Source organism: Bos indicus, chromosome 2 (genome assembly GCF_029378745.1).
Source record: "Bos indicus isolate NIAB-ARS_2022 breed Sahiwal x Tharparkar chromosome 2, NIAB-ARS_B.indTharparkar_mat_pri_1.0, whole genome shotgun sequence".
NCBI classification, from domain to species: Eukaryota; Metazoa; Chordata; class Mammalia; order Artiodactyla; family Bovidae; genus Bos; species Bos indicus.
In genome coordinates, this window is record NC_091761.1 from 130,574,830 (window position 1) to 130,582,863 (window position 8,034).

General features: G+C 54.3%; 1 long non-coding RNA gene across 1 annotated transcript; it reads left to right on the top strand.

The window, feature by feature from the left end:
• Positions 1-1,946: 1,946 nt before the first annotated feature.
• On the top strand, positions 1,947-4,137 carry LOC109574117 (uncharacterized). The gene is made up of 3 exons (XR_002183040.2): positions 1,947-2,558; positions 2,684-3,103; positions 3,506-4,137. It is a non-coding gene; the product is annotated as an uncharacterized lncRNA (long non-coding RNA).
• The last annotated feature ends 3,897 nt before the right edge of the window (positions 4,138-8,034 follow it).

The following is an 8,034-nucleotide window of genomic DNA, read 5'->3' on the forward strand; positions in this document are numbered from 1 at the left end:
ACTGAGCGACTTCACTTTCACTTTTCACTTTCATGCATTGGAGACGGAAATGGCAACCCACTCCAGTGTTCTTGCCTGGAGAATCCCAGGGATGGGGGAGCCTGGTGGGCTGCCATCTATGGGGTCGCACAGGGTCAGACACGACTGAAGTGACTTAGCAGCAGCAGCAGCAGCCACTAAGAAAGAAAGTGAAGTCACTCTGTTGTGTCTGACTGTTTATGACCCCTTGGACTGTAGCCCAGCAGACTCCTCTGTCCATGGAATTTTCCAGGCAAGGATACTGAAGTGAGTTGCCATTTCCTTCTCCAGGGGATCTTCCCGACCCAGTGATCGAACCCAGGTCTCCTGCACTGCAAGCAGCCTCTTAACCGTCTAAGCCACCATGGAAGCCCTAGGCAAAAAAATAAATACACACACACACAAAAAGAAATTTTCCTCCCACCTAGTCACTTTCTAGCCCCCGCCCCTACCCTCCCACCTCCACACCTGGCCCTCCTGGCAACCTGTGATCTGCTTTCTGTCTCTCTAGTCCGGCCTTTTCTAGAACCTTTACATATAAATGGAAGCATATAATATATATCTTATGTGTCTGGGCATCTTTCAGTTAGCATAATGCTTCTGTGAATCACATGTGTCGTTATGTTAGATGTGGTTTTGCAAGCAGCAACTATCTTATTTAAAACAACTATGTGTCTAATAAGTAAAAGTGGCCCATGAGTGGACTCACGCTATTTGATTGAACTAATTCTGTTACCTGAAATCCAGATGTAGAGAGAGAGAAAAAGAGAAAGAGAGAAAAAGAGGTGGGTGAAGGCCAGACCCCATGAGGTCTCTTTGCAGGTCAGGCTAATAAGGAGTTGGGTCTTTAATTCCAAGCATAAGGAGAAAGCCATGGGGGCAGGAGTGGTGATTAAGTAGGAGAAGGACCTGGGATCTCACACTTTCAAAAAATCTCTTTCCTGGGTACTGTATGAAGGGTTGTGGGGTGAGAGTGAAGGGAACCAGCTGGAGCTATTTCAGTTGCTTGGGCGAAGTTGGGGTATGGGAGGTGGGGGTTGGGTGGTAGAGACAGAGATGGAGAGATTTGGGTGGGATCAGGAGGTATTTTTGAGACAGAGCGATATCTGAGACCATTTCAGTGAAGTGTGAAGCACAGAAAATGAAAGCATTAGTTGCTCGGTCGTGTCTGACTCTTTGTGTCTGACCCCATGGACTGTAGCCCGCTAGGCTCCTCCGTCCATGGGATTCTCCAGGCAAGAATACTGGAGTGGATAGCCATTGCCTTCTCCAGGGGATCTTCCTGACCCAGGGATTGAGCCTGGGTCTCCTGCACTGCAGGCAGATTCTTTACCATCTGAGCCACCAGGGAAGCCTGTGAAGCACTGAGTCTGGCACTAAATCTGTGAACTCAGTTCACATTATTCTAATTGTAGAAAAGACTTGGCACATCCTTGTTGGCTGCTGGAAACAGCCTCCCAGCCCAGGGCCGACATTTTGCAGGGTCTCAATGCACGTTTGCAGAATAAGGCAAAGGAGCTCTGCAGACTTGACTGAGCAACACTCGCCTGTCCTCCACACCCAGCACTCTAAGGATGGCCAGATTCCTTCCTGCTGGTGTCATAGATCATAGAGCCATTCTTTGGGGGCTGCTACATTTTGGAAGCGTGGGAGGAGGGCAACGCTTGGCTGCTTTAAACGGATCCCTTGTGATGGAATGCCAGGCATCAGCAGGCAGGGTTTCTTTCAAGGGTGCAGCCCCTCCGAGCACCCCCTACAGTGACGTCTGCGACGCCAACAGACTGAGCCTGCAGCAAGTGTGTGGACAACAACAGAAGCAGCTGTGAAAATCCTTCAAAGCGTGATAAAAATAGCCGTGCCCTCCCTTACCCCTGTTCCCAATGGGCCTGGACGTGTTTGTTTGCTCAGCTTTGAAGCTCAGAGCCATTTCCCAGACCCTGAGCAGAGGAAGAAAGGGGGAGAAACTGAAGACGTGGCTGGGGAGGAAGAGAGGCAGGTCAGAGCTTCCCGGATCCCACTGTAGAGCGTCTGAAACAGACACAACCTCAAAGATGATCTAATCCATCTCTTTTGACAGATGGGAAATGAAGACCCAGGGAACAGTGAGGACTGGCTCAGGTGCCCCCCCCAGTTTATCACTGCCTGCTCCCTGCAGGGTCACATGATAAGCCACCCCAGCCTTTATCCGGGTGGCCTTGAGTGGGTCCCAGCCTCTCTGCTGGCTCTGCAGGTGGGTGTGTGGCCACCCTGGCCCTCTGCTCTGCCCCCAGGGAGATGGACCTCCAGGACCGCCCCACCACTAACCCTGTCAGGTCACCTTAGCCTCAAGGCCTAGCGGACACGCTGCCAGGGTGCTGCTGATTAATCCTCTGGGATTTTCCGGCCTGGGAGCAGCTGGAGCTTTTCCCCTGGGAAGAGGGAACTGGCAGGGAGGCTGCAGGGCCCAGGTCCACAGCAGGGCTCAGCCTAAAGCCGAGCAAGCAGCATCCTGAATGGGAGGCGCAGAGCTAACAGAGAATTCGGAGGTGCGTCTGGAGACGGTACGAGGGAGCTGGGGAGCCTTTTCTTAGTTGGGGTGGGGGGGGCATTTTCATTATTTCTAGTTTCCCACCAGGTGGGAAACTTCAGGAGGGCAAAACTTTCTGATTTATCTTTGAATTCCCAGTGCCAGGAGGAGCCTGGCAGCTTACTCAATGAAATGCACAATATGTTAAAAGAGGGAACGAAAGAATGAATGAAGCTGAAGATGCGTCAATGCCTGCGGACTCTTCCTCCCCTGACTCTCAGGAGGGGCACCGCTGGAGGCCGGCCCCTCTGCGCCTGGTCCCTTGAATGGTGGTTCTGAAGGGCAGTGTTTGGAGGATGCTCATCCATATCCTGTGGCAAACAAGCCATGAGAATGGAGCCCCTGCTGTGTTCTCTGCTGGGAGCTCAGCTCCCACCCAGAACCCCGTGGGCACGCAATAAAGAATCAGAGGGTCAGTGGGACTGGGAAATGGGAGATTAAACAAAGTTCACACGGGTGTCTCCTGTAGGACTTCTTGGAATCTGGAAGGTGCCAGCGTTCATGGAGAGTCAGACACAGGTGATCTTAAATCCCAGACTCTGATGCCTCGTTGCCCAGCGTCCCTCTCGGGTGGGACGGCTCAGCCTCTGAGATGAGGCAGGGGCCCCATCGGCCCTGCGACGGCACCAAGAAGCCGCTGAGGGGACCCAGGGCTGGGCTGCCATGCAGGCGGCTCTTGTCCGAGGAAGTCGTTGTCTCAGCTGGGACCCGGGGAGGTTGCTGGACAGCGGCACTGGGATGGGGTGCGGGCCGGGGCCTGTCTTCCTGGTGGGCAGGAGCGGCACCCCTTGCCACCCGCAGTGCTCTGGGGGACGGTGCTGACCGAGGGGCGGGAGGCAGGCAGCCCCCTCCCTCCCCACTCTCATTCCACTGCCCTCCTGGCACGTACACATCCACAAATATTTGTCAAACACCTACTAGATTCCAGGCACTGACCCGTCACCAGGGACGCTCCTGCAAAGGAGACACAGCCTCCTGAGCCCACAGCCAGCAGGCGGAGTGCGGCCGCAAGAACCGGGTGTCAGCCGTTCTTCTGGACCGTCTCTGCTCCTCACCGGCTGTCTCCTGCCCTGCTGGCCAGCCTGCTGGAAGCATCCATGGGCTCCCTGGTCCTCTGGGTTTGGTTCAGTCAGTGGAAGGTGCCAGCAAGAAACTGGAGGACAGGAAGATGGAGCGGTCGGGGTGTCTATTCCAGGGCCTGCGTCCCTCCATCAAAGGCCTTGGCGCCTGTCAGGGGTCTGCCTCCTTTCCCCACAGCTCCTTCCTCAGGGCTCCATAGCTGCCTTCTCCCTCTGCCCCTTCAGGCCTGGGGGTGGTCTTGAAATGCCCCCACCCTTCCTTGTTAGTTTCTCCAGCCCCACCTGCACTTTTATTAAATGTCCCTCAGTTACCTCCTGGGCTTGACACCTGTTCCCTTCCCGGACCCTGACCGGGATACACTTTTGTTTGAATATAACAGAGAACCCAAATAATGGTGCGTGAATAAGACAGAAACGTAGTTTCCTCTAACCTCAAAGTCTGGGCTTCCAAGGTGGCTCCGTGGTAAAGAACCTGCCTGCCAAAGCAGAAGACGTAGGTTCGATCCCTGGATCAAGAGGACCTCGTGGAGGAGGAAATGGCAACACACTCCAATATTCTTACCTGGGAAACACCAGGGACAGAGGGGCCTGGCGGGCTACAGCCCACGGTGTCGCAAAGAATCGGATACGACTTTGCAACTGAGAACGTGTACATGCAGCTTCAGAGTCCCAGGCTGGCGTTGCGGTGTTGCTCTGGGAAGTCATCTGCTCTTTCTATTTCTCAGTCCATCCCTAGGAATGTGCCTCATCCTCAAGGCATGGGTTCTGTTGTGTATTCCCCTGTCTGAATTCCCTGGTAACTCAGAAAGTAACCATATTTGGGCATAGGGTCATTGCAGATGTAATTAGTTAAGATGAGGTCATTTGGGTGGGCCCTAATCTAAGATGACTTGGATCTTTATAAAAAGCTGAAATTTGGACACAGAGAGACCCACACAGAAGAAAAACAGCCCCCTACAAGCCAGGTTTTTACAACCTGGAAAAACCCTCAGAAGGAACTTACCTTCCCGACCCCTTGATTTTAGACTTCTAGCCTCTAGACCCTTGGGAGAATACATTTCTGGTGTTTAAATGACCCAGTTTGTGGCCCCAGGAGACTAACACAGCCTGCAATGGCCTCTACACCACACCACATTCCAGACGGAGAAACAGGAAGGGGCAAGCTGACGCATTATCTTTAAGCACCCAGCCTGGAATTTGTGTCCGTCTCCTCTGATCATGCTCAGAAACCAGCCTGTGGTCCCCCCCGGCTGCCTGGGAGACTGGGAAACGTCCTGGCACAGGGAAAATGCCTCTTACCGGGGAAGAAAGGGAGAAGAGACATGGGGGCACCGAGTACCACGAATGTTTTCAGACGGCGGCAGCAGGAAACCCTGCCTAAGATAAACAGGAGCTCTACCATCTCTCAGGACTTGACTTCAAGTCTGCAAGGGGGAGTGCGGGGGAGGTCCACCCAGGTTAGGGGTCCATCCTCTCCTGTTCCCAGGGCTCAGCCCTATACAGGCCACTGGTTTCCTCCTCTGGCTGGAAAGTTAGATGGCTGCGGGTGTCAGTTCAGTCCGGGTCAAGCCAGAAAACAGGAATCTCAAGTATCTGAAGCGAAGGGAACTGGTTCTGCGGGTGAGGGGAATGCTAAGAAGACAACAGGGCTTGGAGTGTGGTCACGACTACCTTCCAGGATGGGGGACGGAGGAGTGAGGTGAGCTGGGCTTGCTCAGCAGGAGCGGGGCCCGGCCCAGGTCCGTCCAGTGGGAGCCGTGGAGCACGTGCCGTGGAGAAAGACCCTGGGTTCTCTCTTCCTCCCCACCTCCCACCGACGCCTCCCACTGGCTGAACCCAGCTGTGTGCCTGGGAAGTCAAGCCCGAAGGGTGGTCCCCCAGTCCCTGGCCCAACCCTGATACGGGGAGAAATCAACCTGAGTCTGGAGCCTTTGTGGGAGGGAATGGGAAGGGAGAGGAGAGATGGGACTGGAGACCTCTACGGGCAGGTGCCCTAGAGCCGTGGGGCCCTTTGAAGGGCCTGTAACAGGGGAACAACATGGGAGTCCCCTGCGTACAGTGGTCAGCACTTGGCACTCTCACTGTAGGGGCCCGCGTTTGATCCCGGGTCAGGGGAATTAAGATTCTGCAAGCCACGTGGAGTGCCCAAAAGAACTCCCAAGGGAAAAACACGATCCAACATGTTTTTAGACTCTGTCTCTGAGCAAGAATACCATTGGGGAGATAGCTGGGCTTCCATAGAGGTTGTCCGGGTAGCCAGGGTGAGGGCAGAGAGAAGCAGGTGGGCAGAGGACAAAGGTGAGCGCTCAAGAGAGACAAAGCCTGGAACTGACGGGGCCACAGGGACAGGCACAGACATGCCAGGCCAGCCCAGCTCTGTGTCCCAGGTACACAGCCACGCCACGGGGCCTGGCACACAGCAGGCACTCACTCCGCGCCCCTCGTGGGTATACACACAGGCAGCCACACACACACACTCCGCCGTGCTGGACCCACTGCGGCTCGTCCTCAGCTGGCTGCCAACCTGCCCTCTACATGGAAGAGTGCATCTTACTGGAAGGCTTTCGGCTACCAGGAACAGAAGACGCCGTGAAAAGAGGCTGAAATGACGATGGTTTTCTCATCTAACCAGGTGGAGAAGGCGATGACAGCCCACTCCAGTACTCTTGCCTGGAGAATACCACGGACAGAGGAGCCTGGTGGGCTGCAGTCCACGGGGTCACTAAGAGTCGGACACGACTGAGAGACTTCACTTTCAGTTTTCACTTTCATGCATTGGAGAAGGAAATGGCAACCCACTCCAGTGTTCTTGCCTGGAGAATCCCAGGGACGGGGGAGCCTGGTGGGCTGCCGTCTATGGGGTCGCACAGAGTCAGACACGACTGAAGTGACTTAGTAGCAGCAGTAGCAGCACCTAACCAGGAGGCAGGGGTGGGGATGGAGAGGCAGGCCAGTTGCCATTCAGTAAACTCAGAGGCACTGTGACGCCCCTGGGGACTCTTGCCATCTTCGTGCTCTGCCAGCCTCTGCGAGGTGCTCTCTCCTCTGGGCTGCCTCCTTCACTGTCGCAGGAGCAAGACAAGGGTTTGAATGCAGGCAGTTTATTCTGGAGGTGATCCCAAGAAGCCCGTGTAGGGGAGCAGAGATGCGAGACCGAGAAGGTAAGGAAGTTAGCATGGCATGCGTTAGCGGACAGCTGGGGTCCAAGCCACCGGGAACTCTGGGGGCCAAAGCCTCTGGGTTGTTCCACTTCTGTGTGAGGAGGCTGTGAGCGTATCTTCCGACGCCCATTTCCTGAGGACTGTGGTGTGTGTGTGTACAGGGTAGGATCACTCACACGCATGTCTCCATCGTGCCTACGGCATGGTGTGCAAGCACCTGCTTGGAACGGGCACCTTGGCTCCCCGATGCCCGCACCGCTGAGTAGACACACAGCAGGGCACACACATGCTTGATTCCATATACACTGGGGAGTGCATGCTTCTCCTGGTTAAAACAAGCACTTGTCTTAGTCTGCTTGGGCTGTTGTGACATAATGCCATAGACACAGTGGCTTAAACAACAGACATTTATATCTGACGGTTTTGGAGGCTGGGAAGTCCAAGAACGAGCTGCTGGCAGATCCCGTGTCCTGGTTTGCTGATGGCCATCTGCTCACAAAGATCGGACACAACTTAGTGATTCAACAATAGTCTCCTCTCATGGTGGAGGGCAGAGAGCAAGAAACCCAGCTCTCATGTCTCTTCTTACAAGGGCATCGATACCTTTCATGAGAGCCCTAGTCTCTCTTGACCTGTTACCTCTCAAAGACCCCGCCTTCTCTATCATCACACTGGGGGTTAGACTTCAGTGTAAGAATTTAGGGAGACACAAACATTCAATCCGTAGCAACCTCTCTCACTGCTTCATCCTCTGGTCTTTGGCTTGAGCCTTTCAATGGCTGTGGAATTAAACATGTCGGAAAAGAACCCCACCCCGAGGAGCTCCTAAAGTGGAACTGGCAGAAGCTGCAGGGCAGGTGGAGGGAAGTCGGAGAGACCAACCAGCCCCACCTGGAGTCATGAAGGAACTCTCTAGCCCAGGAAGTAATCTCTCCAGTTACCAGCAGGGGGTGCCCGAGAGCCATGACTGTATCTCCAGGTTTGTTTTTTTTTTTTTTCCTAGTTGGTTGCCAGGTTTGTGTAAAAATGTGTTTGTCTCTGGTTGTTTGAGGGAGAGGATGGGTCTCAGAGTTTCCTCATGGAAGTTTGATGAGAGACACGAATATGCTCATCAGCAGTTCTAGGGCCAGCATCACACAAGTTCTAAGGCCCAGACACGGCATTGGTACCCAGTTCCTGTCAGATGAATGGATAGGTGGGTGGATGGATG